At 42.0% G+C, this 24,428-nt stretch overlaps 1 long non-coding RNA gene across 1 annotated transcript in view; it reads left to right on the top strand.

The window, feature by feature from the left end:
- The window catches only part of LOC123364870, a 69,477-nt gene extending 67,011 nt beyond the window's left edge, over nucleotides 1-2,466 (top strand). Inside the window, exons 6-7 of the long non-coding RNA XR_006577319.1 lie at nucleotides 893-1,069; nucleotides 1,576-2,466. This is a non-coding gene — a long non-coding RNA (uncharacterized LOC123364870). The remainder of the gene's footprint in view (nucleotides 1-892; nucleotides 1,070-1,575) is intronic.
- Nucleotides 2,467-24,428: the final 21,962 nt, after the last annotated feature.

The following is a 24,428-nucleotide window of genomic DNA, read 5'->3' as shown; positions in this document are numbered from 1 at the left end:
CCCTGAGCCAGAAAGAATACAACATAACCTTCAGACCCCAGTTTGAATTGCAAGGATGGGAGTTTTCAACGCCATTTTTCAACTTGCTATCTGAAAAATACGTGGTGAGACAAACATGGGACCTTACTGTGCCATTCCTAGTGACTTTTGAGAGTTTAACTACACTTTAAATTATTTGTCTCCTTCACTGTTTACATGCTTGTAAGTGGTTATCCTATTCCCCCTTGATTGTTTGTTGAAGCTATATATATATAGTTTTCTCACAAATCCAACCCTCCCTAGCCCACGAAACTATTCCTCTGTGTGTGCAACCTAAAACTGCATTTGCTGTTTTGCTTCTACTTTCCCTCCACGGTAGTCAGTTAAGTCAGCTTTATGGCCCCTTTGTCACTGAAGCATTGTGAAAGAGTGGTAATGCTGTAGAGAATCTGGCCGCTGGGTATAAGGAATCATAGAATTACTGACTACCCTACACTGCAGTATTTTTCATAAGTGGGCAGTTTCACCTGATAACACTGGCCAAACTCTTTTTTCTTCCCCTCAGTGTTGTCTAATAAGCTATGTACTAATTTTCTATCTGATGCCCTCTACCCCAAAGATGGCTGTGCTGTAGTGGGGAAGTGATTTATTTATGTTAATTTGCTCCCCTTTACTGAATGCCTTTTTTATATTAAAAATGTGTTTTTAAAAGACTAACGACTATACACACCTGCTTGTATCACTGAAATGTTGTAACATGTATTGGGTCAAAAACAAATCTTTTGTGATTCTCTGTTATACAAGGAATGGCATTTGGAATAGTGATTGAAATGAAAATGCTGTCAATGTATTTTGTGTCTGCCTTCTGAAAACTGAGTAAAGCATACTGTGGACTTTTTTCATGTATCTGCAGTTTTCCAAGGCTGTACAAACTATGAAAGGTCATGGAAACTGGCTCTACAGCTTGATGCCTGATACTGGGGGAAATCAGCTTGCAAAACACACGCACTCTGAATATCGGATTGTTGTCAAGAAGTTTGGAGAGAAGAAGCTCATATAAACAAGCTCCTCATTTTCCTTCTTACAGGAGGTATAAAAGTGTGTTCCCTAACATCTTACAAATCTTTTGTTTTGGAGTTGTATAATCCGCCTCAGCTGCTGGGAAGCAAGCAATCAACAGTGATAGCATAATGTCTGAAGTACAGTATATGGCTGCTACCAAGGGGGAGAAGGCTATCAGAATCAGAGTAATGTCTGTGGCTCTGCAGAGAGGGGAACTGCCCTGGGCAAGTAGCAGCTGCTGACTCGCTGCTGGTAAGACAAGTATATTGAATCAATTGTCCCTCTGCCTCCATGCATTGAGAAAATGAATACCTGGCAGATACCTCCCCTGGGGGCTACAGCAGAGAATCAGCTGCCTTTGTGGCATCACACACCTCACTCCCATGGAAGACATGGAGATATGATCCATGTGTGGGAAGGGTGAGGGTATAAAGGGGTGGATATGTCATTTCCTCTCCTCAGGCGATCAGCAAGATAGTCACTGAAAAAAGAATAGACTGTATTAACTTTACATGGCATGTTTCTCTGTGTTAGGGGGCTGCTAACGGCAAAGGAAGCCCTGTCAACTTGATTCCATGATGGTAGGGAGAGAGCCACTGGAGGGTTAAGGAGCAGAGTGGAGGTCAGAAGTTCCTGAGTGGATGTTCTTGGCCTCCGGTGGATCACAAAGACCTGGAAATATTTGGAAGTTGGAACACTTTGTCCTTACACTGCGTGGAGCAGACACCACTCCCTAAAATGAACTAGAGGTGGTTGAAAATTTTCAGATCTCAAAGTTTTTCAACAAAACAGTGGGACATATTTTTCAAACATTTGGAAATAAAGAGATGATTTTTTTCATACTACTAGCTCTAGGAACAATCTTTTGGCACTCCATGAAGAGGTCCTTCATGGAGTTTTTTGTCCCTATCACCTATACCGTTCTTTTCTGTTTGTAGGAAAAATCTAGGACTTTATTGTTGCCACCAAATTAATACTGCACTATTGATATTGTTTATTAGTAACATACTGTACACACTCTCTCTCCGCACCACTAAGGAATTATGGAATAAGCAATAGTTCATATTTTTAATAAGCAAGACAGGGGAGGGAGGGCAGTCACCTTGCATAGCCCATTAAGCGATAGATTTTTTTTAAGTGATGTGCAAGAATTCTCCATGTCACTCCAGCTAACATCAACGGGAGTATCATAGTCCCCAGGTGTCACTTAAAGTTTTTTACCCATAGACTTTTTTAAAAAGGGGATGGTTGTTTTTTTTTTTTTAATAGAAAGAAAAGAAGGGACTTCTGTGGGATTGCAGTAAGGGCGGAATTTGGCTGATGAAATTTGGAAGCCTAGTATGTTTAGGAGGGATCCAAGAAATGCTCACTTCTTAAATTCCTAACATGACTATTTATTATTTAACATTTACATTCTAGTATTCGAGACTCCATTCAATACCAGGGCCTTGTTGTCCGAGGAGGCGCTGTACAAACGTATATGAAGACATGCTTATACTCTAAAATATCTAATACATTTTCTTTTGCCCAGTTTCAAGTTTGTTTTATGGTAAAAGTACTAAATTGCTGTATGTTCTCATAAATTTTTCTTTAGTAGCTCACATAAATTGTTCCTGTGCCTCTTTTGGTTTAACTACAGGTTCTGTAAGGAAGACTATCCTTAATTTTAGTTACGTTTTATTGAAGCATGTTATTTTTGTGTGAATGTTCACATAAATTGGGGCTGAAAAAGTAATTTATTTATTTCCAAATTGCCTGATCCTGCTGCCATTAAAATTGATTTCAAAACTCCCATTGACTTCCATAGAAACAGGAAGAGGCCTGAAATGTCAGCTTATGTCAGTTTTCAGTCTTTATTGCACCTTGAGATAATCCCTTTCCAATGCTTGACTGACACCTTTATTGATGTAAGTCTTAATTACCGATTGCTTTTGTAGTGTAATTCTATTACAAGTTCCTGTTAAAAGCTTTCCTCAAAACTATCCTAAATGTGAGAGATCACCTTATATTCCTGCTGAGAAGTGGAGAGCAATTGAGCATGTTATAAAAATGTGTTTTAATTTTGGATATGGGGCATCTTGATCGATTGGTAGTAATGTTCTTAGGCAAGTGCTTGCCATTTGACTTATCAGGAATCATCTGCCCATGCAGCAATGACAAACTCACAGAAAGGTTCTTTCTTTTAACACTGGAGAAGGAACTTCAACAGAATACAGACAACAGTTGTATCTCTGCAGTATGTCTCGCTCTGCTTCATTGCAAAGCAGATGACTACTCCCCTCTTGCCTGACTCTCTGCTATTAGTTTAAAGAAAAGGCAAACTTCACATTTTTGCCCACTCTCCTTCTCTTTTCTATATAAACAATCTTTAACAGGAATGAATATGTCATCTGGATAAGGCATTGGTTCTACCACTTATTCAAATCTAGTTACCTTCTGGACCTTAAGGAGAGTTTTGTCTGGTTGATTCATCTGGATAATCATCACAAAGTTGTCAACTCCTGTTGAATAAGTTTAGGACTCCTCTCAACACAATTATCTCCCTTCTGTAAGGTAGTAGCATGAGCACCTTTGCTATGAGGTACACTCAACAATTCAACTGATTTAGAACCAGCTAAAAAGGACAATGTTGTGGTTATGGCACTGGCATGGGCCACAGAAAATCTGACTTCAATTCCTAGCTCTTCCACAAATGTCTTTTGTGAGAACTATCTCCCATCCTTCTGTTTGACTTGTCTGTTTAGATTGTAACTATTTAGGGGAAGGACTGCCTCTTACTATATTTGTAACAGCAACTAGCACGATGATGGCCTAGTCTCAATCGAGGGTCTCTAAATGCTGCTGTAATACAAATAATAATGAAAATGCTATCTTTTTCTTCTATACCTCAACTGTATAGTATCTCTGGTGCAGCTATGTCCACTGGCAACAGCGCCAGTTAGGACAAATATTTATTTCTAAGGTTTGCAAAATTGTTCTGATCTGTCAGGGGAGATTTTGACAGCCCAGCTGAATGCCGAGGCCAATGCCAATACTAGAATATTGATTATTATGGTTATTGCCAGAAAGCAGCTGTAAAGCCTTTGTAGCAACCTTAGCACAACTAGGCAGGCCAGGAGGGGAGGGAGAGTGACCACAAGAATTGAGCATGATCCTGCACCATCCTGTCTTGCTTCTTTCAAACTGCTGAAGTATGCGGTTTTGAAAAGACAGGAAGTCTGTCTATGTCTGAATTCTGGTGTGCGTGTGTTGGAGCCCAGGAAACTGAAGACTCTGCAAAAACACATGTATAACTAACCACTTGAAACTTCTTGCTTAACAAACTGCTTGCTCAGCAGTTATTGGTGATTGACAAGCTATGTGACATTTTGAGCATAAAAAGGGAAAGAGGTCTGAGTGATTTGGATTTGACCTTCTGGACATCTCTTGGAATCCCCAGCAGCAGGCAGAGGGCTGGCCACCTGAACCTTGTTTGACCACTCAAGACCTCTCCAGATTGTGGGTAACTATAGATTTGGGGAGCTCTAATCTTTTGCATATCTGTATATGCTGGAGCTCAAATACAATAGTAATTTTGGATAAAAGCACTTTGGGTTTGTGCCAATCTTTAATCAGACAGATGGGCTGTGTCCCTAACGATTTATTTTCTGAAACTGTCTCGCAAAGAGTAAAGTTACCAAGAGCTTTGGGTGAGAAAACCCAGGATAACATGTCAACTCTATAAGCAGCTGAACTGGGTCTCTGTAACTTGCTGGCTATGTCATGTTCCCCACTAGTTGCTGGTCTACATACAAGAGAAGGGCCTACTACTGTTACCTGTTAAAAGTACTACTTAGCAATAATGGCAGAGGGCAGTGTTTTTTGGATGCTGAAGACCCCCACTGATGCCCAACGACAGTGGTGGCTCTAACCTAGCTCTAACTACTCTGTCATTTGCATGATCTGTTCTAGAGTTAGGTCAGACACTACCTGTAATTTTTCTGAAAATCTTTTGTGTTCTTTCTTACTGATTCCAATGTGATGCTCCTCTGATTGCTTGTATGAGTCCTTGTAAGATTTCCATGCTTTCTCTTGGCCTCTGCACCCTTGGGTAAAAGCCTATCTGTTCTTGGGGTGCATTCTGGCTTTGGAATTAAATTATGCAGTTAATTTCTCCTTTCTCAATAAAGACAAATGATTTACACAACTTAAACTTCATTTCCCACTGCATACATCTATGAGATGATTTATACTTCGTCACTCTCTCAGTTAAGTTTTGTTGTGGTTCAGACTCAGGAAAGGACTCTTTTTCCACTCAGGCCGTTCCCTAGGTTTATCAGTGTGAAAATCTCATAGAAGGCTGAATTTCAGCATTTTCTTTTCCTCCTTATTTGTGCTTATTCAAAATTACTCTACTTCTGATACCATTGTCATGTGATAATATTAAAGATTCATGAAGAGTTGCTAACTTTGTATAATGAACATGGAACTTTTATTAGAATAAGGAAAATAGTGTCATCCATAAAGCTGCTCTGGCTGTGTCTTGCTCTTTCTGTGCTTCGCTGTGGAGATTCTGCCTAGAACCCTCCCTAGTCCACTTCTGCCAGGCTTCCTGTTACAGATCTCTGGCACTCAATAATATACGTCTCTAGTAGCAAACTAAAATTGGGAAAGAGAGTTATAAATAGAGAATGTTTTTGAGATGTCTGCTACTACTCCTTGTCCAGGTAAGTTCGTGAGCAACATACATAAAACTGCAAGTCTGGCTTTGAATAACTCTATACTAAACAAAAGGAAAAACAGATTGACCAAAGCAATTAATAAAGTCAGAGGCCAGTATAACAATGGAAAATGGCAGAGATTGGTTATCCTTCCATATCCTGCCATTTAATTTATTTAGTGTATTGTTTTAGATATTTGTTTCAGTTCACAGGCAGATTTCTATATAGGAAATACTGAAAAATTCATAGATATGGCATTTTCCCCTCAGTGATTTACGTCTGACTAATAATCCAATTTCATCTCCTAGTCAGAGCTTCCTGGCCCTTCAAATCTATGATAATACTTTTGCATGCTCTGTTCTGAAGTATGTCCTGGAGATTTGAGGATGGAAACAAGCCCTCACCACCGTGATAGATTCATTGGAATTGAATGTTCGTTTGATGGCCTACAGCAGGGATCGGCAACCTTTGGCATGCAGCTCGCCAAGGTAAGCACCCTGGCAGGCAGGCTGGTTTGTTTACCTGCCGCATCTGCAGGTTCAGCTGATCGCGGCTCCCACTCAGGGCCGGCTCCAGAGCCCAGCGGGGCAAGCACCTGCCTGGGGCGGCCCTTTCCCGGGGGGGCGGCAGGCTGGGCCGGCGGACCTGCCGCAGTCATGCCTGCGGGAGGTCTACCGGAGCCCCGGGAGCAGCGGACCTGCCGCAGGCATGACTGCGGAGGGGACGCTCGGCCGGCGGCTCCAGTGGACCTTCCGCAGGCATGACTGCGGACGGTTCGCTGGTCCCGCGGCTCGGCTGCACCTCCCGCAGGCATGCCTGCGGCAGCTCCACCGGAGCCACCGGACCTGCGAACCGCCCGCAGCTGCGGGAGGTCCAGCTGAGCCGCGCGACCAGTGGACCCTCTGCAGTCATGCCCGCGGGAGGTCCGCTGCTCCCGCGGCTCGGGGGCGCCTCCCAGGCATGACTGCTTGGGGCGGCCAAAAACCTAGAGCCGCCCCTGCTCCCACTGGCCGCGGTTCACCGTCCCAGGCCAATGGGGGTGGCGGGAAGCGGACATGATAGCAGTTTTCAGGTATCTAAAAAGGGTGTCATAAGGAGGAGGGAGAAAACTTGTTCACCTTAGCCTCTAAGGATAGAACAAGAAGCAATGGGCTTAAACTGCAACAAGGGAGGTTTAGGTTGGACATTAGGAAAAAGTTCCTAACTGTCAGGGTGGTTAAACACTGGAATAAACTGCCTAGGGAGGTTGTGGAATCTCCATCTCTGGAGATATTTAAGAGTCGGTTAGATAAATGTCTATCAGGGAGGGTCTAGACAGTATTTGGTCCTGCCATGAGGGCAGGGGACTGGACTCGATGACCTCTCGAAGTCCCTTCCAGTCCTAGAATCTATGAATCTACCTCTTGGAGGATCAGAAAGTTCAAGTTTTCCTCCAGCCTAGCCCAGGAAACTGTATTAGGAAACTCCTGTTCCCACACCAAAGTCCAGGAAGCAAGGAGGAACTGAAAAATTGACCATTTTGCTTACAGATATGGACTACATTGTTTCCAAGAAACAGTGTAGTTCGGAGGTGCTGATAAGAAAAGACCATCACACAAGAATGGATGCTTTCTCCTTTCAGTTCTTTCTAATCTTGAAAGTAAAGTGGAGCTACCTCTTTTCCTGGGACCCTTCATAAACTCAGCCTCTGCTGCCACATCATTCATATCTTAAGGTGTTATGTGTTCCCTTTTACTAGCATCCAATTCCATAGACTAGGCAGAATGCAGTTAACCCTTCTGCTATATTTTTTTCAGGCTGACACAGGTAACTCTGCTAAACTCTGAGTTACAACTTCATAGACCTACTGCTGGCAGGAGAAATCTTTACATAACTACATATGGAGGATTACATAAATTCTAGTATAAGGTCTTCTCACTTTTTTCCTCAAAGTTTCAACAACAGAATATGCCAGGATTGAAGCCAGCATTAAAATACAGTTCATTATGACAGGTCAAATAGTTCTTACTAAGTCACAGACGAATCAATTGAATACTGAAAGTACTAAACTGCTCTACGTATAAGCAGAAAATAAAACAACAAATCCTGTATTTTTAACCTATTTATCCAAATTAGCTCAGATCAGATTCAGCATCTTGTTTTCAGTTAAAGGAGACTTGCAAGCGTTTTTGTAACTTTTTTGTGTGTGTGTGTATAGCTTTATGCTGTATAAAGGCCTGAAACGGTGTGGATTTTTGTTTCACTTTAATTCTGTTTGTTGTATTACCTAAGCAATGTATGGAAAGTCATGTCTGTTCTTCCTTGCCTTTGGTAGAGGTCTCAAAGACATTTTCATAGAATCATAGAATCTCAGGGAAGGGACCTCAGGAGGTCATCTAGTCCAACCCCCTGCTCAAAGCAGGACCAAACCCAACTAAATCATCCCAGCCAGGGCTTTGTCAAGCCTGACCTTAAAAACCTCTATGGAAGGAGATTCCACCACCTCCCTAGGTAACCCATTCCAGTTCTTCACCACCCTACTAGTGAAAAAGTTTTTCCTAATATCCAACCTAAACCTCCCCCTCTGCAACTTGAGACCATTACTCCTTGTTCTGTCATCTTCTACCACTGAGAACAGTCTAGGTCCATCCTCTTTGGAACCCCCTTTCAGGTAGTTGAAAGCAGCTATCAAATCCCCCCTCATTCTTCTCTTCTGCAGACTAAACAATCCCAGTTCTCTCAGTCTCTCCTCATAAGTCATGTGCTCCAGCCACCTAATCATTTTTGTTGCCCTCCGCTGGACTCTCTCCAATTTATCCACATCCTTCTTGTAGTGTGGGGCCCAAAACTGGACACAGTACTCCAGATGAGGCCTCACCAGTGCTGAATAGAGGGGAATGATCACATCCCTCGATCTGCTGGAAATGCCCCTACTTATACAACCCAAAATGCCATTAGCCTTCTTGGCAACAAGGGCACACTGTTGACTCATATTCAGCTTTTCGTCCACCGTAACCCCTAGGTCCTTTTCTGCAGAACTGCTGCCCAGCCATTCAATCCCTAGTCTGTAGCAGTGCATGGGATTCTTCCGTCCTAAGTGCAGGACTCTGCACTTGTCCTTGTTGAACCTCATCATATTTCTTTTGGCCCAATCCTCTAATTTGTCTAGGTCCCTCTGTATCCTATCCCTACCCTCCAGCGTATCAACCACTCCTCCCAGTTTAGTGTCATCTGCAAACTTGCTAAGGGTGCAGTCCACACCATCCTCTAGATCGTTAATGAAGATATTGAATAAAACCAGCCCCAGCACCGACCCTTGGGGCACTCCACTTGATACCGGCTGCCAACTAGACATGGAACCATTGATCACTACCCATTGAGCCCGACCATCTAGCCAGTTTTCTATCCACCTTACCGTCCATTCATCCAGCCCATACTTCTTTAACTTGCTGGCAAGAATACTGTGGGAGACTGTATCAAAAGCTTTGCTAAAGTCCAGAAATAGCACATCCACTGCTTTCCCCTCATCCACAGAGCCGGTTATCTCATCATAGAAGGCAATTAGATTAGTCAGGCATGACTTGCCTTTGGTGAATCCATGCTGACTGTTCCTGATCACTTTCCCCTCCTTTAAGTGGTTCAGAATTGATTCCTTGAGGACCTGTTCCATGATTTTTCCAGGGACTGAGGTGAGACTGACTGGCCTGTAGTTCCCTGGATCTTCCTTCTTCCCTTTTTTAAAGATGGGCACTACATTAGCCTTTTTCCAGTCATCCGGGACTTCCCCCATTCGCCATGATTTTTCAAAGATAATGGCCAATGGCTCTGCAATCTCATCGGCCAACTCCTTTAGCACCCTCGGATGCAGTGCATCCGGGCCCATGGACTTGTGCTCGTCCAGCTTTTCTAAATAGTCCCGAACTACTTCTTTCTCCACAGAGAGCTGGTCACCTCCTCCCCATACCGTGCTGCAGAGTGCAGCTGTCTGGGAGCTGACCTTGTCTGTGAAGACAGAGGCAAAAAAAGCATTGAGTACACTAGCTTTCTCCACATCCTCTGTCACTAGGTTCCCTCCCTCATTCAGCAAGGGGCCCACACTTTCCTTGACTTTCTTCTTGTTGCTAACATACCTGAAGAAACCCTTCTTGTTACTCCTAAGATCTCCGGCTAGCTGCAACTCCAAGTGTGATTTGGCCTTCCTAATTTCACTCTTGCATGCCTGAGCAATACTTTTATACTCCTCCCTGATTTTGTTCTGATCGCTAAACCTTAATTGGAGGGCTGAATCTCATCAAAACTTCCTTATTTAAATGACGACACAAGTGTTAAAAACAAACAAGTTTTAAACAGTCTGATTAAAAACTCCATTCATTTTCTTGTCTTTTGTGACATCACCATTCCACTAATTCACCAGTCATCATGTTCTCTAGCCTAAATGTGACCCGATTTTCTAATACTAAAAACCAGAAGAAAACAAAAAAAGAAACTTCAAAAAAAAAAATCAGGCCACCTATGCACATCATAAAGAAGCAAAAAGACAACACCCATAAACACAATTTTTCTTCTTTGCAAGTTACTTTGTCTCTTTTTAACATAAACCCAGTTTTACAGCTGAATCACTACAAATGTTACTGGTACAACTTGCTCATAGTGTGGTACTCTGCCTGGATTGAAAGGCCTGTCCCATACCCCTTTCTACTACATAAACCTGGTTATGAGGCTGCTCAAAGCCAAACAAAGCAGATTTCATATGAGCATCTAGGTAGGCAATGGAACTGGGTTCAGTGTGGGAAAAGTTACAGGATTGTTTTTTATCTGAATCCAGTGGTCCTAACATTCTGCTCAAGTTATATAGAAAGGCTGAAGCTGCAGCTCGCACCCATATACAGAGATAGCAGCTGTAGGAAGAGGGCTGAGTTTGCACCAGACTAGAGGGATAGATTTTTCCTTTTCTAGCTCTCTTGCACTTCCTCCCTACTTCTCATTGAGAACTGGTTTTATTAAAAGGCATACTAGCTTAGTGTCCATCATTGTTTTAAGATTAGATTTAAATTTGGAGAGGTGAGACGAGAAACATGGGAATAAATAATGAAAAAAAAAAAGGAACCACTGAATATAGAAGTTAGTACACTTTATTAATCTATGTATAAATCTCCTTCACTAGAGCTCAGTGTCCTGAAATAGGGATTGAGGTTGTGGAGGCATGAGAAGGGGGAAACTATAACAGTGTTTCCTGGGAAGGTTAAGGGATCAAGGCAAGGATAGTATATTTCCCACAGACTTTTTCTCTGTATTCACATACCTAATGGAGTCACTCACAGAGACATAGTGGAGTGCATGTTGCCCAACACTAGAGTTAGCTGGAAACAGTTTATTCATCAGATCTAGCCTTTCTTCCCCCTCCCCCAAATTGTCTGTGAATAGATCTCAATTTACATTAATTTATTCATTGATTGAATGCACTGTCTTTGATCTTATACATTTCCCAATAACTCTTTGTTGCAAGTATTGCTTTAGGTACAACATTTGAAATTTGAGTGTATTTGATTGGACATATAATTGCCACAATGTTTCTGTTCTCTAATTTGGATGAGCATAACCCTAAATCAGGTTTCCACTTTGAATACTTGCAAAAATAAATTCAGGACGTTCTTTTCTGTGAATATTTTGCAGTGCTCACTCTAAATTTTGCTGAGAACACAAAAAAAAGAGATGGGATGAAGTTATGGCAAATTTGTTCAAAAATTCTAACAAATGTTCATCCATAACTTTTTGCAGTATTTACACATCATTACCCAGTACTCTCCTGCCTGTGCTTTCTTTAAAGCCATTCTAGCCAGAATCAGCCCTACAGGGATGGTACAGGGATGAGGGATGATACCTCCCTATCCCTGTTTTTTTGGGGCCCTGTTGTTACTCATCCATGAGTGAAAAACCCCTTTCCATATCTCTTTGCACAAAGCCCTCCAGAATTTACAGCCAGCCATTATTACCACTGTTTATTATTCTGATATAATAATCATAGGACTGGAAGGGCCCTCCAGAGGTCATCTAGTAGCTCAGTCCCTTGCACTCATGGCAGGACTAAATATTGTCCTGACAGATGTTTGTCGAACCTGCTCTTAAAATTTTCCACTGATGGAGATTCCACAACCTCCCTAGACAGTTTATTCCAGTGCTTAACTACCCTGACAGGAAGTTTTTCCTAATGTCCAACCTAAACTGCCCTTGCTGCAATTTGAGCCCATTGCTTCTTGTCTTATCCTCAGAGGTTAATGAGATCAATTGCCTCTAATGGTGGGTGAAATTTTTCAGACAAAACTTTTTTTTGCTGAAAAATGCAGATTTGGTGACATGAAAACATTTTGCAAATTCATGTAAAATTTGCCTAATTGTTTTCACTGAGAAAATCTAAACATTTTGTTTTGATGCTTTCAAAACAAAACATTTCACTGTTGATTTTTTGATTCAAAATGACTTTTCGTGTAGAGTATTTGTTTTTTAAAACGTAACCCCTCTAGAAACAAGAAACTGTTTCAGGCTGAACAAAATGTTTCATTGAATCCACACTAACGTGTAAATATATATTTCTTTTTTGAAAAATTCAAAAAAATTCATTGCAGTTTGACCTGAAACTATTTTTTTCCTGATCTGCCCAGGCAGCTAAAAACCAGTTATTCACACAGCTCTAGCCTTGACGCCCCAATCAGAATTCAGCTCCTCACTAGTCTAGGTGCAGTATAAACATGTCATAATAAGAGTTCCACCCCGACTATGCCCTGTCTACAGGGCAAGGATGTTAGCACCTTCCTCCCCAGCACCAGATTTAACCATGTTTTTCTGCTGTAGTCTGCCCATTGTAGAGAAGGCCTAATGGCAGCAGTACAGACTGTTACTAAACTGCTGTGGGCTAATCCCTGCTGCCTAAGGAACGTGGTATTACATTTCTGGCAAGCCCCACGCGTAAACCACTTTCCCTGTTCCTCCAATCTTCCCCCCAGTCTCTCTGCCCCCGCCCCCTCCAGCGCAGCAGCTGGGAGTGATTTCTAGTCCCTGGGTGTACAGGTGGAGGGTCTTTCCCTTGCATAATCTCTCGGGGAGTGGGGCGCCCCGGGCGGGTGTCTCTTTCCTCCTCCTCCCTTCAAGGGTTAGGCAGGCTCGCCCGGGCACCCTGCGGCCAACTCCTGGGGGGGGCCGCGGCGGGGCACCGCGCTGGCTGCATGCGGGTGCAGGGGCCGGCAGCAGCGAGGGCTGCAGCGACCGCTGTGGTGGGTGGGCGAGGGAGCGCGGGGCTCCTCCCCCTCTCCCCAGCAGCACTAACGTGCGCACACGGGGGGGGGGGGTGCGAGCGGCGAGTCTCTCTCCCCGCTCCTCTCCACGGGCGCAGCCGGAGCCGCGCGTTGCAGGACTCCAGTGCAGCCGCCTGCGCCTGGCCAGGAGGGCTGCGCGCTGCCACGCGGGGCAAACGCGCCCCGCACACGGCTGCTGCGGGAAGCCTGGCCGCAAACCGGGGATTAGCTGCAGCTGCCTCCCTCTCTTCCCCGTCCCCGGCTCTCCCGCCAGCGCTGGACGGCCGGAGCGCGGGCACCTCAAGGTAAACACGCGCTTCGGTGGTGTTTGCTGGCCGTGTAAACGGGCGGCATGCGGGGCGCTGCATTCTGCCCCTGGCAAGCGGGCGGGGCCCCTTCCGCCTGGCCCGGGGGCGGCTGCTCCTGGGGGCTGTGGGACTCCCTTCGCTGGGAGAGGTGTCGCCCCCGGCTCTGCGTGGAAGGGCGGGTGTGTGGGGGGTGCTTAGCAAACGCGGGCCCCGCTGCAGGCTGCTGCTGGCGGGGGGTGTGGGGCAGAGGAGGCGAGGTTTTGCCATTGCTGCCAGGGAGGCGGGCATCACTGGTGGGGGGCTGGAGGGTGGCGAGGGAAGGCGCCTGAGCCGCCCCCTCCCCTCATATTTGCTGCATCGTAGGGCTGGGGAGTTTGTGGCTGGCCCCGCGTTGTGGTTTGCCGCGGGTGTCTGGGCGAGAGCGGCTGGTCTGCGCGGAAAGCGGGGAGCCCTTCCTCGCCTGCCCCCCCCCCGGGCCCCGCTCGCCCGCCGGGTGTCTCGCTCTGGGTTGTTCGCGCAGATTTCCAGCCCCGATCCGCATGGACTCATTCCTAGTTCACAACACCGCGGGGGTGTAGTAACCATGATAACGATCGCTGCCCCCCCCCCTCCCGGCGCACCTAGCACAGAGAGAGACGCGCGCACACAGGGGATGGTAGTACAGCAGAGGCTACTAAAATAGGTCCCTTGCTCGCTGTGTGGGCTTGACGGCTAGTTCGGCTTGCACCCCCCTCCTGACCCCCCCCCCCCAAGCCCAGAAAAAGAAGTAGGGTGAGAATTGTGTGCGCTCCCAGCAAAGCCCCGGGTTGGGTATTCCCTGACACTGAGGGAAGACCTTGCCTGTATTCGGTAGTTCAGTGCGAGCAAACTGAGTAAGCCGGGCTACGTTTAAAATCAAACAATGCCCGCTCCGCAGGGCTGGGGAGAGGGGGCTAGCACGTTACACTTTCATTTTCTGGGAGTGCGGCTGCTGGAGAACCTTTCGAGGCAGAAAGGGGGAAGAAATGAAGACTGCATTCAGGAGTCTGCGCTGCTGTGTTTAGGAAGTGTAAATCTCTCTCTGTGCGAGAGGATGGCTGAAAACCCAGGGAAGGATGAATTGGTCCATAGTTCCTTGTCAGTTTAAGGCTTCAGCTACTGCGTTTGGCTCAGCTGATGCTAAAAGAGGTTCAGCACTGAAATGTCTGGAGGACCCTCGCTAATAAAGCCGATAACTAGTCCAGGAACAGCAAACCTAGTCTGTGTGTTTGTATGAAGGGAATGAGTAGGGAGGTAAAGGCTTTTAGATGAACTGGGAGCTCCTCATCCCAACCCCTTTCACAGTTGAGAGGTGTTTCGGTGTGGCATTTTCCCTCAAAACATCTAACATAAAAAAGCAGCCAAATGTAAACAACATATTGTAAAGATCCATAAATGTTAACTGGACAGTTTCTGAAAAGCCAGGATTATTTGTCTCTCTTCTTCCCCCCCCGGGGTAAAATAGCCAGTATCCAATCTGAGCTAGGACCTGAGGACCACAAGGCATTAGAAGTTGCTGTTAGGGATAGTTGCTGTTAGGGATAGGGATAGAAAATCTATGACACAGAAAAGTCTCATTTATGCTATTTAATTAGGAATGTTGGTCCTTTAACTTGGATTGGGTTTAGGGAAGGCCTTTTTACTGCTCATACTACTCAGTATTCATAATAGGGATTTTCATTTGATTTGCATTTTTGAGCAGGAATGGTACAGAAAGTAGAGGGTGTAAACATGCCCTCTCAGACAATCACCAGGAGACTTTTCTTTTTGATTGGTAGTATAGGTGGGGATTTAAGGCATTTCAAAAGCAAATTTGGAGAACGTATAAATCGTGCGTTTCTGTTTTTTAAAAAAATCATTTTCTAGATTTCTGAAGAGGCAGAGTGGGAGAAATGGAACATATCTTGTTTTGGAGGATTATTCTCACCTACTGTGAACAGATTCAAATTTATATAAATCCCCCAGTGTCTTGAGAAAAATATCACATTTAGCAAAGGCTGTTATGTAATTGTGGTTTTATTTTTGTAATCTAGATAAAGATAATAGTCAGAAAACTATTGTACTGTGTCTATTTTTAAACAAGATTGATGTGCTTATTTAGTCTGGGGGGAATGCTGAGAAATATTTATCAGGAACTGCTTTGATTCTATATGTGATTTTTGGATAATGTTTTATTCATATTTTTATTTACTAGAAGTATACTATATAAATAAATTTCTATTATTTAACAAGATATTACTACCAGCAATATTTATTTAAAAATGTAGCTGACTTATGATAAAAACCGGAAAACACTGAGAATAGTTGTCTAACATTCTGATGATCTACTTCTAAATTAATATCAAGGGCATAGATGTGATAATCATAGATGACAGATGCTCTCCCTGTTGCATTGTACAATACATTTCTATATTAATAAACATATACTATTTTATATAGTGGTCAATTTTAAAAGGCAACATTAGCCTGCAAAGGTTTTTGAGATATAGTAGTGCACTTCAAAAGTTTCTGCTGATTTGATAGATGTTACCTGTTCCACAAGTATTCCCCCTGTTAAGTACAGAGCTTATCCTGAAACAACTGGAGTATCCAATACCACTGTTAACTGTTGATGAATACTGAGTGTTTAGTGACAATCACTGTATTTCTTTTTCCTTCTTCACTCTTTATACTTGTTTTCCTGTTATACTTCTTCTGAATTATTGAAATCAGATGCCAGCTAATGAAAACAAACATCAGCACAAATGCTGTATTTTACTAGAAAGGTAATTAGGTAACTTAAAAAATAAAGTAACAATAGTGCTTTGCTTTATGTATTTTTCTGAATTAAAGGGATTTTTTCTCAACTAAACAGGCATTTTGATACTACATTTTGTAAATAGTTGCTTAATCAGAGACCATTCTAATCTATTTAGTGTTGGATGGGCACTTTAATCATATAAATGTGTGAGAGAGATTTTGTGATGTTGCCCTTCCTATAATGATATTACAGCTGAGGGCAAATGAATTAGTCACGTTAGCATCTGGAAATACAAGATGTAGTGTGGATATAGTTGTTAAAAGAATATATTAGATAAAACTCAGTTCCTTAACAAATAGCTTTTGAAACTACTGTCCACACAATTTCACATTGTGATTTTCATGCTATGGTCTCAGAGTGTGAAACTTGATTCAAGATATTCTAATTGTAACAGACGGGCACAATGCCGTCAAATCTGTTGTGTCATTTTAAGATGATAGAGCTCAAGGCACTTAATCATGAGATATTGTATCCTATCCTTAATCTCTGTAACCAAAATTAATTTTACAGCTTCTACAGTGTTATCTTTCAAGATTTAAGAAGGCTGTTTTTGTCAGGAATATGTAATACATGTTGTGTCCCTCTGTTAATTCTAAATTCTGGACCTCCGCACAAAGTCCAGCCAAAGGAACCTGAATAGGGGATCTCCATGGGAACCAGAGGAATGGAATCCTTTCCCTTACCCCAGGACAAGAATACAAGCATATCCATTCTATAGTTTCTAGCATCAGTCACTGGCACCTTCCTCTTTACATGGGATTGTTGTTGAGTGACTATGCATAGCTGTGCCTTTGCTGCTCCCTAATGCTTCCTCTGTGCTATCTCAAACAGAGCTGTGGTCATGCGGAGGGTGCACAGTATCCTTGCATGGTCTCTCCGAAGCTTGCTACGTGCGCAGCACTGCTGCAGTTGTTGCCCCCACATTTTGTTCCTTCAACCCATAGGGTTGACCTTCATAAATATGCTTTTTGCTCTTTGAAGAAAGCACTTTTTTTCTGTCAGGCAGTTGGTTTGAAGACCTACCACATGCTGGCCCTAACTATGTCTAAGAACTCAGAGAACCTTATTTATTTCATTTCTTTTTATTCCACTTCTGGAGGAATGATGGACCTTTCTTCTTTGTTATGTAGGACTTTCTTGGACAAAGTTTCTTATAGTGTTATGATGTGTCTTTGGATAATTTGAAAATATCTGCGAGGGGCAGTGATTTTCTTTTTCATGTCCAGATTTCTGTTTGGGTAAAGATATGTGTACTGATAAAAATGGATAAATTGAAAACATCTGCTAGAGCAACCAGTCTTAATACAAATACTAGTGTCACTTGTGAATCTGTAATTAGAAGGCAGATACTAATTCCAAGTCTAGCTCCTCAAACTACTCTTACTTGGTGGCGAGTTGTTCAGGTCTATATGCTCTTTAGAATGCTTCAGGATGCTTTGGAATCATGGAACATATTTCTTCCCCTGGAACCTTCCACTTCCACCATGTTTCCATGGGAGCTACCTTGTTATCCCTTCTTTTTTAGAAAACTATTCTCTCGATCACATCAATACCAGCTCAAGAAGCCATCATTGTATGCAAAACCAGATACCTTTGGAACATGATCTACTAAAGAGAACTGACTTTGCACCCCTTTTCACTGTTTTCTAGTATGTGGACAGCTGCATTTTATTTCTTTGAAGCTGAGGGAATAGTATTTGATCAGTGAGAAGCCATTTTCAAAGGGTTCTCTTTAGGATGTTTGTTACCCTTCCCATATCTGAAATGATTATTCCAGTTCCACACCATGATGTTTATTCCTATATTGTAAGAATTTGAGACCAGCATGTTGTCTCGCAGTTCCTTCCTTTCCATCCTCAAACCCACATAAAAATATCCTTTCTGATTTCCCATGCACAAGAAAACTGGTGATCTGAGAACTGTGGGACCTCTGAATAAGTGTGTAAAGAAGAGTAAACTTCTAGATGCTGGTAGGTTGTCTTCCTTCAGGCTTTGACTCAGTTGCTACATTTTTATCTCTGGACCTCAAAGATGTGTATTGCCAGTTCGTATTTGACTGTCCCACAAATTATGCCCAATGTTCTTCAGTCCAATAAAACTGCATTCTGTGCAGGACCTGGGTGAGGAGAAGAATGTATTTTATCTTGTGATTCCCAGGACTATTGGGTGCTAGTTTGATGCACAGCACCAGTTAGACCAACACCAAGATTGCTTTGATTTGTGTTGTCTTGTAATAGCTCCCAGCTAACACTTCTGATGTCACTGTGGGGTGGCATAGAAGGATGTAGAGCCTACGCTGGCTCTTACTCCAGCTAAGATTCCTCAGGCTATTATTCAGCAGCCTGGTCTGAGAACCTGCTTGGACACTCTTTTTTTCTCTTCCAGGCTCAGTCTTAACCCCTGTCTAGAGCATACATGCGGAAAGTAACAGCATGCATATAACTGGTTTTAATGAGAATGCTCCAGGTACTAAGGTGGGCTGGTAAGATGGCAGGCCAGTGTTTAATAAATAAATTAAAATCCCATAATAGAGAGTGGGGGTTTCTGTGGTAGCTGCCCCAAAAGTAACTTCTGTAGCCAATTCTTTGCTGGTATTCTGCAGCTGTCCTGGGAGATGATAGTTTCATAGGCTGAGCACGTAAGTATCTCTCTGATTGGGATACTGTTTCTTACTATAATTTCAGTTTATTCAATGTTCATTACACTTTGAGATTTAACATGTTGAGAACTGCTTTATCTGATGTTCTCACCTTGTCTTACACACAGTAAAAGTGTTGCGAAATGAAAAAGAAACCTTGGTTACTATTAGTTGGTAAGACTCAACTGTACCTTTTACCCACCACCTTAGTAAGGGGTTAATGTGGAGATGCACTACTCCAGCAGGAGCACTGCATGGCATCATGTCTCAGAGAAACACAATGCCTCGTGGAACTCCTCGGTACTAAGGGATGTCATGCCTCGTGCTATGACTTCTTCAAGGGGTTGAGCATTCTCCTATGCCAATGGTACATCTCTGTGGTGTATGGTGGGACAAGGGCCATGGCCCTGCTGCTTCCTCTCCTTTTGCTGTGGGCCTAAGGGATGCTAGAAGCTTGAGGGGTCACTAAGGTTCCAGCTCTGTCTAACCACAAGGAGGCTGAAAGAGGCTGCTTCTTCTTTCCAGTTCACACCCACTCTCTGCCTATGCACCTGTAGGGCAGCCAGGCATAATTTAACCCAGTATTTGCTATTGTGGTTGATATTCCTTCTGTCAGCTGTATTGCTGCCATACCTCTTTGTTTTCATATTTTCTGCCACAGGACAATTCTGTAGAACTCAAGAGGAGTGAATTCCTGTAGGTTCTTACAAAATGGGATCCTGTCATAGCAAGTCATCTACCCAACTGTTTGCCTCATCTCAGAGAGAGCAGGTCCCTTCCTCATGGGGGACTTAAACAAATGTTCTAAAACATATTTTGTGAATACCATAATCTCTCTCTCATTTGTTTTCTCCCAGTGACGAGGTATATTACATGGCTGAGAAGCAAATTACAATAAACAGGGAAAAACTCACACAAAGGATAAATAGTGCAGGTAGGACTCACTTTTATGAGTTCGTAAGTGGTAGCCACACTAGCTTATCAATAAAATAATTACAACCATTGTGATGTCAAAACAAGTTAATTTCATCCAGATCCAAACAGGCTAATTGTATAGTTCTGTTAGCTGAAGAACATTAGTATGATGTAACATAATATATCTCTCATCTAGTTTCATGCATAGCATATAATATTATTGAACCATTTTCTATGGGAAAAATCACCTTGAATAGTTAGACATTTGTTTTTAGCATTAATAGTTTTAATAAATATATGCACTCAGTTTATTTATATATACTGACTCAACTAGCATTGACTGTTATTAGACCAGTAATTGTGTATCCAAAAAATATACCGTATAGAGTATTGTTTGTGTGTGTTTAACACATATTACCGGGAAATGCTTAAATTTATTTGGGAAACAGTCATTCTTAGTGAGAAAAGGCATTATTTTTATTGATGCACTTATTTATATTTGGTCAAGAGATTAGATATCTGCTGCACTAAATAAACTCAAAATTGCACTATGGAGCCTTTGTTTCATGCCCTCTGATTTTTTTTTCTTGCCGATAGAGAGAAGATGAATCGAAATGTATTTATAGTAGAGGTACTGATGTTGAAGTCAATAGAGGCTAATGTGTGGTGAACAAAGAAGATAGCTGCTTGCTTATCCAAGAGAGCAGTATTTATAAATCTACCTGCTAAGATGCTATAAAGTCATTTGTTTTACTGGATCTTAGGTTTCCATTTTTAAAACTATATAGTCCTAACCGACATAGATATGGCACAGACAAAATCACTTGAAAGATTAGAGGGTTTTTGTCCCCCCACCCCCTTGAAATTCTGCAGAGTTGTCATAAAGCCCATATCAGTTCAACTACAGTACTTAATGTTTAATTGCAGATGAAGAATAGTTCATTTCTAATAGGTTAGTAACATAAGGCAACATAGTATCTGGTAATTAACATTTTTCTCTTAAAATCTGCAAATGTGTGATACCAATAAAGATCTCTTGCCATAGATCAGCAACAATGCTCTAATAGATTTCTGGGCTGCAGAATGCTCATGATACTGTTTTATTTCTCTATAACTGAGGATGGTGTATGTTTGCTATTTGGGAATTTGTACACTGTTTTATAATGGGAGATGTATGGCAAAATTGTGTGAACAAGAGTATTTATACATGAAAAGGAGTATTTTCTATTCTTTCATCTATTGCTAGTTAAGTGTTTCAGTCATCCAGTCAATAGACAGAAACAACATCGCATGGCTTATGTGACCAATTATACACCACAAATAAATAATGAATGGGCTAAGTGAACAGTACATTTACAACCCACAGATAGCTGCCAAATACTTTACATTAATAAACTACTTGCAAGTTACAGGGTCAGTTTGCAAACAGGAAAAAAAGGGATAAATGTAATCAGGTAACTTGTTTGCAACCAGTAATTTGTCCAGTTCTATAAATAATATGCTATTATTAACAATTTACATCAGTAAATGGGGGATCTAGACAAGTATGAATATCCTTATGAAGACAAGCCTGGCCCCCCAAATTCATGTAAACAAAGACCCAATCATGTGAATGTTCAAAAATCGCAGATAATAAAGGGTAGAAACATGGACATGTTCTGCAATACGGTATTTGACTACCTTTTAGTTACAAAGCACCAATAGTGTGCTAAGTACATATAAAACCAACACAGCATGTTTTGAATTAATTTACCTTTTGCATAAATAAGAAATGGGGGTTCCTACAAAAACACTTCAGTTTGTACCCTGGGCTTGATCCTGCACTCACTTTAATGGAGATCTGTTTGAGCAGGGAATTCAAGACAAGCTGTTTGACCTATCAAAAGCATATGAGTTTATGTGAACAGCAGGTAGGTGTTGTGTTACATTGGGGATGTTCCCTTACTCAAATGCTGTACAAACACCTTAATTGATTATCCTTAGCCTACTGCTTACCTGCTATTTTTTGCACTACTTTTGGAGATGAATATACATATATAGTAAGGGATTTGATCACTACCATCTTTGTAGAAGGCCAGACTTCTCTACAGAGCATTGAAAAAGTGAACAAGGTACATGCATTGCATCAATAATACTCCCCTTATTCTAGGCCTAGATTGCCCCTGGGAAAACCTGTCTGTACCAAAGGACCTTAGGAGAAGGAGGAGGACTTAGCTACATGTTTCAGTTTCTTCTGAACTCTTCAGTCACTGAGACAAGGTTTACTCCCCTTGGAAGATGATGCAGGGACTTGGCTTTCTGCCTCTATACCCACTCCCTTGGCAGACTTTCTATTTCTGTGGACACTTCAGGTTGGCTTATGCCATCCACCTTGCTGAGTATTTTGGCTCCTGAACTTTAGTATGGCCAGAAGAGAGTTGGACCTTTTGTATTAGGCTGGAGAAAGGTTGAATTTATGAAGAAAGTCTTAGTAAAGATCAGATGTGTGGCAGTATATCACCTGGGAACCATGTACATATGTAAATCGGATCTGCAAAAAATCTCAAACTATTGTAGTTAGTTATTTGTGTATAATGATCTCATGTTAAACTGTTTAAGAGCAGTGTATAATACAGTATGTTGTTATTTAGGACTAAATCATGCAAGCCTTTCACACGCAACTACATATGGAGAACACTGGGAGAAGGTTTGCAGGGTCAGGTGCTGATTCTGTAAAACACAGCATAGTTCAGAAAGACTTGCACAGTAAGAGATAACAAATGGAGGATTCAGGATTGTGAACAGGAACTTTGTGTTTTTTACAGAACAGTTGTGACCCATTGGGAACTCTGCTGCCCCATTTTAATCTTCTTTGCTTCCCTTACCCTAGTAGAGAAGAATATAGGGCTTTTATAAGTGGGTCAGAGATCGATTTAGACATGTTGGCCCACTCAGGATATTTCATGTCAACTTTCTTCACAGCTAGAATGCATTCAAAACCGACTATTATGTTGGTCCCAGTACTGTTTGAATAAGACTAGCACTGTGTTATCTCAGTTGTGTTGTATGAATTGGTCTTTTACAATTAAAGACAGATAAATCTATTGACGTTGTATTAGCATTGGGCTGAAGCTTTACATGCAAACAGTTGGCCTTGTTCACTGCTCCTCTCTCCCATCCCACAATGGTTGCTGGCAAACCTGGAGTGCATGCTGAGACTGAAGTTTTCTTCCTTTTAGTTTTTGCATTTTTGTCTAGGCAGGATTGATCTTTTAGGATTTTGTCTTACTTGGCCAAACAGGGAGTGGGTAAGATCCCTTAACCTCCATGCCTTTTTAGCCTACCTGCAGTTTAGTTCTGCCCCATGTCTCTAGAAACTCCCCACAGTGTGGAGAGAGACTGGGAGTAGCTGGCCAAATGCAAGGGGGAAGTAAGTGGAATCCTTCCAGGAGGAATTGTGGCTGTGAATTTCTTCCTGGGGCTGCTTCTGTGTCAGGACCCTTACTTTGGGCTAACCTGAAAGCCCACTCCAGCCCTTCAGACTACCCTTGAAAACATACTCAATGTTGAGAATTAACACTCAGTGTTATTACATGGCCAGTGGTATTCGACTACCATCATGGATACAATCACAGTGGAATGGGAAGGTTTACCACTATAATAACCACAGCAGATTGACAGTGGCAGAGCAAATAGTGTATTAAAGAATTTTATATAAGCAGATGTGTGCCCCTCCACAAACTGTGAATAATCACTTCATTATTTAGTGTGCCGTGATATATGAATAAATTTTTTTTAAATTGACTACAGTACAGCTGTACTGTGAAGCCTAATATGATAAAGGTTTTCCTACCACCAGTAGAGTCGGATAATTTATTACTACGATTTAGATTAATAGATGTGATTCATTCTGTCTAACCAGATACTACACAAATAAAAAACCAATTTGTTTTGTATGTTGTTCAAAACCATAGCTGAATGCATTCTTTCATATGATACAAGAATATTTAAAGGACCACTGAATTAACTATATTTCATATATATTTGAAACACATAAAAAAAACTTTTTGACCAAACAATGTTGAAGTGATTAGTAGCCTGTGTTTTAGTTTGAGTAATCAAGAGGCCAGTTTCCATGCCTAGTGAAATTAATTGCAAATCTCCCATTGACATCACTTATAGCAGGACTGGGCCCTATGTTAGATACTGAAACATTTGTAACGTTTGTAACCCAGATAGATGGTCATTTTCTGGTTTGTTCATCCTTGCTAAGTATTGTTTTAAGCTTTACTGCCTGCTGTGTGTTTTGCAGATGACAAATTATAGCAAAGCCACAGTATAGTGAACAAAAATGTAAAATGAATTAATCAGTGTGTGGATTGAAATCTGTCAGAAATGGATACATTAAATAAAGAGAAAAAATCATGTTTTGGTGTCTGAATTTTCAGATGAGTCATGGATTGTTGCCCACAAACAATTTTACAGAACCTTAACGAATAGTACTTCCTGTCTGCTAGGTTCCATTATTGTCTTTACAGTATTCTGCTAGTCACATTGAGTAAATTCATTGGATTTTCACAGGGATAAATTTGAATAAATGCTGTAATCTATCAGTGTGCTTGCTTAAGTTTAGTACACATAGTTTCAAGGGTTTTTTCCCCACCCACTGTAAAAATCATAAGGAAAAATGCTGAAAATGTAGGATTAATTTGGCTCTATTTAGAATTGGGTAAATACTCTGTCTCTTTTGGAAAAAAAATT

This window comes from Mauremys mutica, chromosome 2, assembly GCF_020497125.1.
Source record: "Mauremys mutica isolate MM-2020 ecotype Southern chromosome 2, ASM2049712v1, whole genome shotgun sequence".
NCBI lineage: Eukaryota > Metazoa > Chordata > Testudines > Geoemydidae > Mauremys > Mauremys mutica.
This window is presented reverse-complemented; position numbering and strand designations above follow the sequence as displayed.